The following is a 7,072-nucleotide window of genomic DNA, read 5'->3' on the forward strand; positions in this document are numbered from 1 at the left end:
AGCTCAGTGGTGTCTTCATGCCCAGCAGTATCCGGTCAACAGGACATCAGCTCAGTGGTGTCTTTGGAAGTCCTTGTCTCATACTGTCATTCTCTCATGTTACTCTACAGGGCCTTTAGCTGTATATTATGACTTCAAGTTTAGTGTTTTTATGGAATTCCTGAGTGTGCAAATGAGTGCATATCTACATCTAAATCTATTTCTTGTGCCTTTTCTTGGGTTCTCTTCCTTCTGTTTTCTTTCTTTTGCCTTATTCTGATGTGTTAATTTTTGTTTTATCTTATTGTTATTCCTTAGAAGCCTGCTTGTTTCTGGTGACAGAGTTTGAATCTGGATGGGAGGATGTGGGAAGGAACTGAGAGGAATAGATATCAGGGTAGGAAGAGGGTATATTTGGGAGGTACACCATAAACAGGATATATTACATTAGAAAAATCTATTTTCAAAAAAAATTCTTCATGTTTACAATGAAAATATTTTCTTAAGATTTCTTATTACTATGTGTTTGTGTGAAGTTTGTCTAGAGGACATAATAGTGGGTGGAATCTGCTAATGTTAGAGTCGTAGGTGAGTGAGGGCTACCCAACATGCATGCTGGGATCTGAACACAGGTCCTCTGAAAGAACAGCAAGTACTCTAAAACTCTGAGCCATCTCCCTGGCCCCTCTTATGAATATCTTAAACCTGTGAAATCCTTAAATTCAGTTCCTTATTGACTTAACCATACTGAGAAAGCATTTGATGAATGAATCCAAATTCAGCTGCAAATTCTAGACACGATTCCTCCTTTATTGTATAAATCTTTCCTCAGGTCCCTTTGTTGGCTGTTTACCTTCTTTCCTGCTTTCACACAAGGAATCTACAGGCACAAGTCAGGGGTGTCAAACAAAGTGAAGATGGGGGTATGTGTTTGGAGATACACAGCGACATCCCTCTGGAGAGAGAGGTTCCATGGTAGGGCCTATTGAGTCTATTCTCTTTGCTGAAGGCTCCTCTGTAGCCTTCCAAGTTCTATATTCTGGTTTTAAATGGAGTTCTCTCTTCCCTTGGCTAACAAAGGGAACAAAATTCAGGAGCTAGAAAACACCCTCTATGGTTTATTTTTCCTTTCTCAACCTCAATTCTAAAGATAAAGACTATTCCATAACAGAAATTTCCATAATAGAAATTTAGAAACAACATTCAGGAAACTTTATTCCCAAGGATTTTTCTGAGAGTAAATGTCTGAATCTAAATTTTACCATGTTTGTGAATTCATGCTGGTATAATATATAGATACTGTATGTAATTTATATTTCACAATACATTGGTGAGTCTACCCCAGGATACTAATTCAATTTTTTTTCCCCTTTGAGACAGCATTTCTCTGTAGCTTTGGTGCCTGTCCTGGCAATTGCTCTGTAGACCAGGCTGGTCTAGAACTCACAGAGATCCACCTGCCTCTGCCTCTGCCTCCTGAGTTCTGCGATTAAAACCGTGTGCCACTACTGCCTGGCCTGAATTCAATTCTTAATTGATAGTTCTGAAAAAAATCAAAAGAAGCATAGTGTCTCCCAGAAATGTGAAAAGCTACCCCCATGAAGTCTCACCAACAGTGAGACAGTTCAGGCTGTCTAAACATGGCCTGAACAAGGATGACAACATCAAACATGCTAAATAGAAGAGGAAAGCCTACGGAACTTCAACCCTAGACAAATTACAGGCAACTAAGGAATGCTGAAAGTGGGAGAAACAATCTTCCCCAGGACAGAGCACACCAACTAGTTATCCAATACCAAGTGTTCGGCTCCAAAAACATACGTTCACGTAACAATGTACAGACAGAGCCACTTGTGCTGATGCATTTATGAATATATAAGTAACTTAGTGCTCATTTTGTCTTCTTTATTCATGAGGCAGCATTTGTTATGAAAAGTCAATGTGAGAAGACATGAGAATGAAAAGGAACCCTGTTATCCCATGAATGTTCCCGAGAGAGAATATCTCAAATGTTAATATCTCAGAGGGTGTGTTGTGTGTGGGTGCAAATTTTTATGTGCATGTAAATACACATGTACATATAAACATGTATTATTAATTCCCTTATATCCTTCAGTGCATTGGCAGCGACTCTACTTAATGATGATCTATTCAATTCAGGTTGAGTACTACTCATGGGCTAAAAAGAAACTACATGACTTAGACTTCTTTAGTGAAAATTAATTCTTTGTCGTCCAGTTTCCCTGGGTCTTACAGACTACCTTAATCTTCTAGAGTGACCCAAGATTCTTGAGAGGAGGGTAATATCAAAAAGAAAGGAATATATGTGAGTACAGTAGAGGGATGCATTTGGAAATTTGTAGAGGGAAAGGGGTGAATGTGTTCAAATTATATTAAATAGAGCTCTCAAAATGATTTCACATGGGGGAGAAATAAATGTTTATTTATTGAAACAAGCATTAGATAATTTAGCTTTCTTTTATGGAGCCATGGAAATATTTGTAAAAAATACCTACTGGGCTGAAAGGTTTATTTGACTTACAATTTCAGGCTATTTTATATTGTGAAAAGCACAGGTGCAGCATCTTGAGACAGCTGTTCTCACATTGTCTATCCTCAGGAGAGGGAGAAATGAATGATCCTAGGCTGCCAGTTTGCTTAGTACTCAGCCATCTTCCTAAAACTGTACACAACCATGTTCCCAAGCAGGCTATGGTGCCACCCACCAAGGGCTAGGTTATGTTCATGGCTTGGCCATCAGGTTAACTTCCCACAGGAAGACAACTGAGGAGACTTTCAACTAAAACTCTCTTCCTAGGTCACACTGGTTGTTTTCTTACCATTAAAAATAATCACCATAATGACTTTATTATATTTGGCAGTTCACGGTAGTCAATTTTCTCATTAGACCTCTGTGTGATTTCTTTGGGACCTAATGATTGCAGTAACTGGGCAGGATAGAAACCTCAGACAACAGACTTTTTCTGAAGAAAAAAAAACATGCACTCCTAATGCTAACCTTCTTTTTACATATGCCAGACCATTTTTCTGTCTTTATTTGTGCAGGTAAACCCATATGGCCATAATTTCCAATAAATATGTGGTTACTAAACCAGCCTTTTCTGAGCTCAAGGTAGTTGCCCATTGAAAACCTGAATACATGTCTATGGTGTGATGTACATATTTCAATTTACCAAATTCCATAAAGTGGAATCCATCCATCTGCCAGATTTTATTCCTTTGAGTACCTTTAGGATTACTCCCTGTAGGCAACAGTGTTTAGTTATAGAAAGAGCATGTAGGACATCTTTTTATAATCTCATTATCTTGTTGCCATGTAATAGAAAATTATTTCTTTAAACCTTTGCTATTGACATAATGTTTTATTTATTTATTTATTTGTTTTTTTCGAGACAGGTTTTCTCTGTAGCTTTGGAGCCTGTCCTGGAACTCAGTTTGTAGACTAGGCTGGCCTTGAACTCACAGAAATCTGCCTGCCTCTGCCTCCCGAGTGCTGGGATTAAAGGTGTGCACCACCACTGCCCAGCTTTGACATAATGTTTTTTAATGAAAGTCAGAGGCCTGCAACATGCTTCCAATCAATAATCAATCAATTTTTGCATTACTTTGTGCTAGATGACCTGGCAGACCCATATGGGATCAAATGTGTGTTATGTATATAGAACAGAGCCTATTCCTGCTTATGTCTTGCACCTGGATGAATAATGAAGTCAATTTCATATCACTTAGTATAAATTCAGCAGTTTCAATATGCAAGACAACTCTTTCTGTATATTGTGAATGAGTAACTATTGAGAGGTTCTTTTACCTTAGTATCATAAGAATAGCATATAATTCTGCCTTCTGGACAGAATTGTAAGGGCTTTGTTCCACCTTACTTAATTCTTCTGATTTGTAACTTTCCTTCTCTGATTTATTTGCATCAGTATAAAATGTATGGGCTCCAGTTATTGGTGCATCACATATAATTCCGGGAAGAATCCAAGAAGTTCTCTTTATAAGGTTAAGTCTATCACTTTTGGGATAATTGCTATTAATTTCTCCAAAAAAATTAGCACAAATCCTTTGTCAGGGTTTATTGTCTTCCCATAACTTTTTTATTTCTTCAGCAATGAAAGGCACTATAATCTCTGCTGGTTCTATACCTGTTAATTGGCAAAGTCTCAATTTACCTTTTATAATTAATTCAGAGACCTTTTCCATGTAAGTCTTTAATTTTTTACTTATTTATGTGGTAAAAAGATCCATTCTAAGATAATATCATCCCTCTGCATTAAAGTTCTTGTAGGAGAAATTCTGGAAGGCAATATGACTAGAATACAATTAAGATTTGGATTCACCCTATCCACATGTGCTTCCTGTAATTTCTCCTCAACAGTCATCAACTCCTTTTCCATTTCAGCTGTTAATTCTCTGGGACAATTCAAGACTTTATCACCATCTAAGGTTTGGTTTAAATGAATTATTAGATCAGGTGTTATCCCAACAGCTGATCATAGACTGAAAACGTCCCCTAATAATCTTTGAAAGTCATTAAGAGTCTGCAACCGGTCTCTCCTAATTTGTGCCTTTTGTGTTCTAATTTTATATAAACCTGTTCTGTAACCTAGGTAATTAACAGAATCTCCTCTTTGAATCTTTTCAGGAACAATTTGTAATCCCCATGTAGGAAAGACTTTCTTTACTTCTTCAAACATCCTTTCTAAAGTATCTGTATTTGAATCAGATAACAAAATGGCACCCATGTAATGATAGATTGTGGACTTAGGAAATTGCTTATGTATTATTTCCAATGGCTGGCTGACAAAGTATTGGCACAGGTGGGGCTATTGAATGTTCCCTGTGGGAGGAAAATCCATTGATATCTCCTAGTAGGCTGAGAATTATTATAAGAAGGTACTGTGAAGGCAAACTTTTCTCTATTATTTTCTTGAAAAGGTATAGTGAAGAAACAATCCTTTAAATCAATAACTATAAGAGGCTACCCCTTTGGTAAAAAAGAAGGAAGAGGAATTCCATATTGTAGGGGGCCCATATGTTGAATTACCTTATTGTTAGCTCTAAGATCTGTCACCATTTTCCATTTTCCAGATTTCTTTTTAACAACAAATACAGGAGAATCCCAAGGGCTCATAGACTCCTCTATATGTCGAGCATCTAGTTGCTCTTGTACCAGCTGTTCTAAAGCCTGCAACTTTTCTTCAGCTAAAGGCCTTTGCTTAACCCATATTGATTTCTCAGTCAACCATTTTAAAGGTAGGGCTGTTGGTACCTCTGATTGTTTATCAACTGCCTTGTGTTCTTGTACAGCCTGAATGGCTGATGTCTGTCATATATAATATCTCCTAATATTTTCCTCAGAAACATGTTTTGGGGGCTGCAGGATGTTAATCTGGGTATTCCATTGCTGAAATAGGTCATGACCCCACAAATTCACTGCAATATTGGCTATATATGGCCTTAGTCTTCCTATTTGCTCTACTAGCCCTATGCATTCAACCCATGTTGTGTTTTATTTTACCCAAGATAGGGTTCTGATTTCCAGGATCTAAACAAGTACCTCCTGAAGAGACCAATTTGGAGGCCAAGATTCTGGAGTAGCGATACTTACATCTGCACAAGTGTCTAATAAGCCTTCAATAAAAATGCCATTTACACACACTCTTAGCTTTGATCTTTGATCATTTATAGAAGTCTTCTAGAATATACATTTTCTACTGGAGTTTTTGACTCATCCTCCACATTTATCCCATCATTTAGACCAGTGTTGCTTTTTACAGGAGGCATTGGATTTTTTAACTTTCCTGGTGAGACACATTCTTTACAGTAACTGAGAATGACTGAACCACATGTTTCCTGATGGTATCCGATTGCCTTGTCTATCTTTCATTGACCTACATTCATTGGTCCAATGTTGGCCTTTGCCACACCTTCTACATACACCTGAAGGCTGAGTCCTCCTATTCCTGCCATTTCCAGGGGAGACATTATTCCTAAAAACCCATTGTCTACATCCCTTCTCAGATGTTCCATTCTACCACAATGAAAACATTTGGTATTTTGATGTCTTCTCTTACCATTGGAAATTGCTTCTCCTACCCAAGCTTCAGTACCATATTCAAGTGTCTCAACATTTATTGTATACAAGACCCATTCATCTATGGCTGCTTATCTGATCTTTAAAAGCACAAGGATCTTTTTGCATTCTATCTTGGCATTCTCATAAGCCAAAGATTCAATTATTATACATCTAGCTTCTGGCTCTGTTACCCCTATTTGTATGCCACTAGTTAGTCTTTGCAAAAGGTCACTAAAATGTTCTCTCTGACCCTATTTAACCCTAAGATATGATTCAACTCTCTTTCCTAGTTCCTGAATTCTTTCCCAAGCCTGGAAAGCTGTTGTGTTACGAGGGACAAGGTGTGGTCTTCATAATGAGCTTGATCCTGAGGATCAGAGTAAAGTCCTTTGCCTAGAATTTGTTCTAAGGAAATCTCAAGTCCTTTTGCTTTTTCTTGTTGCTCTAAAATTCTTACTTCCTCTTTTAAAAACCACCTCCAAAGTAATTGCTTTCCACTTTCTTTGACTGCTGAGATAACTGAGCCCAATCTTGAGGCGTTGCTTTGGTACTGAAAGCCTGGGTTTTGACCATTTCCCTAAAAAGGATGGATATAGTCTGTAAGCTACAATTGCTTGTTTAATTTCTTTTAAATCAGTCATATGTATAGGCTCCCATGTATATTCTTTGACAACGTTAGGGTACTTGGGGCCAGATACTTTTTCTGATGTTATTAGTGAAAAGGCAGACAGAACTCTAGGAAAGGTATACCAGAGATTTTTATGTACCTGATGTGGGAGTGATTTCTTTTTAATAAAGAAACTGCCTAGGCCCCTTGATATGCCAACCCTTAGGTGGGTGGAGTAAACAGAACAGAATGCTGGGAGAAAGAAGCTGAATCAGAGAGTTGCCATGATTCTCCCACTCCAGACAGATGCAGGTTAAGATCATCTCTGGTAAGCCACCTTGTGGGCTACACAGATTAATAAAAATGGATTAGGTCAATATGTAAGA

This window comes from Microtus ochrogaster, chromosome 5, assembly GCF_000317375.1.
Source record: "Microtus ochrogaster isolate Prairie Vole_2 chromosome 5, MicOch1.0, whole genome shotgun sequence".
Lineage (NCBI taxonomy): Eukaryota > Metazoa > Chordata > Mammalia > Rodentia > Cricetidae > Microtus > Microtus ochrogaster.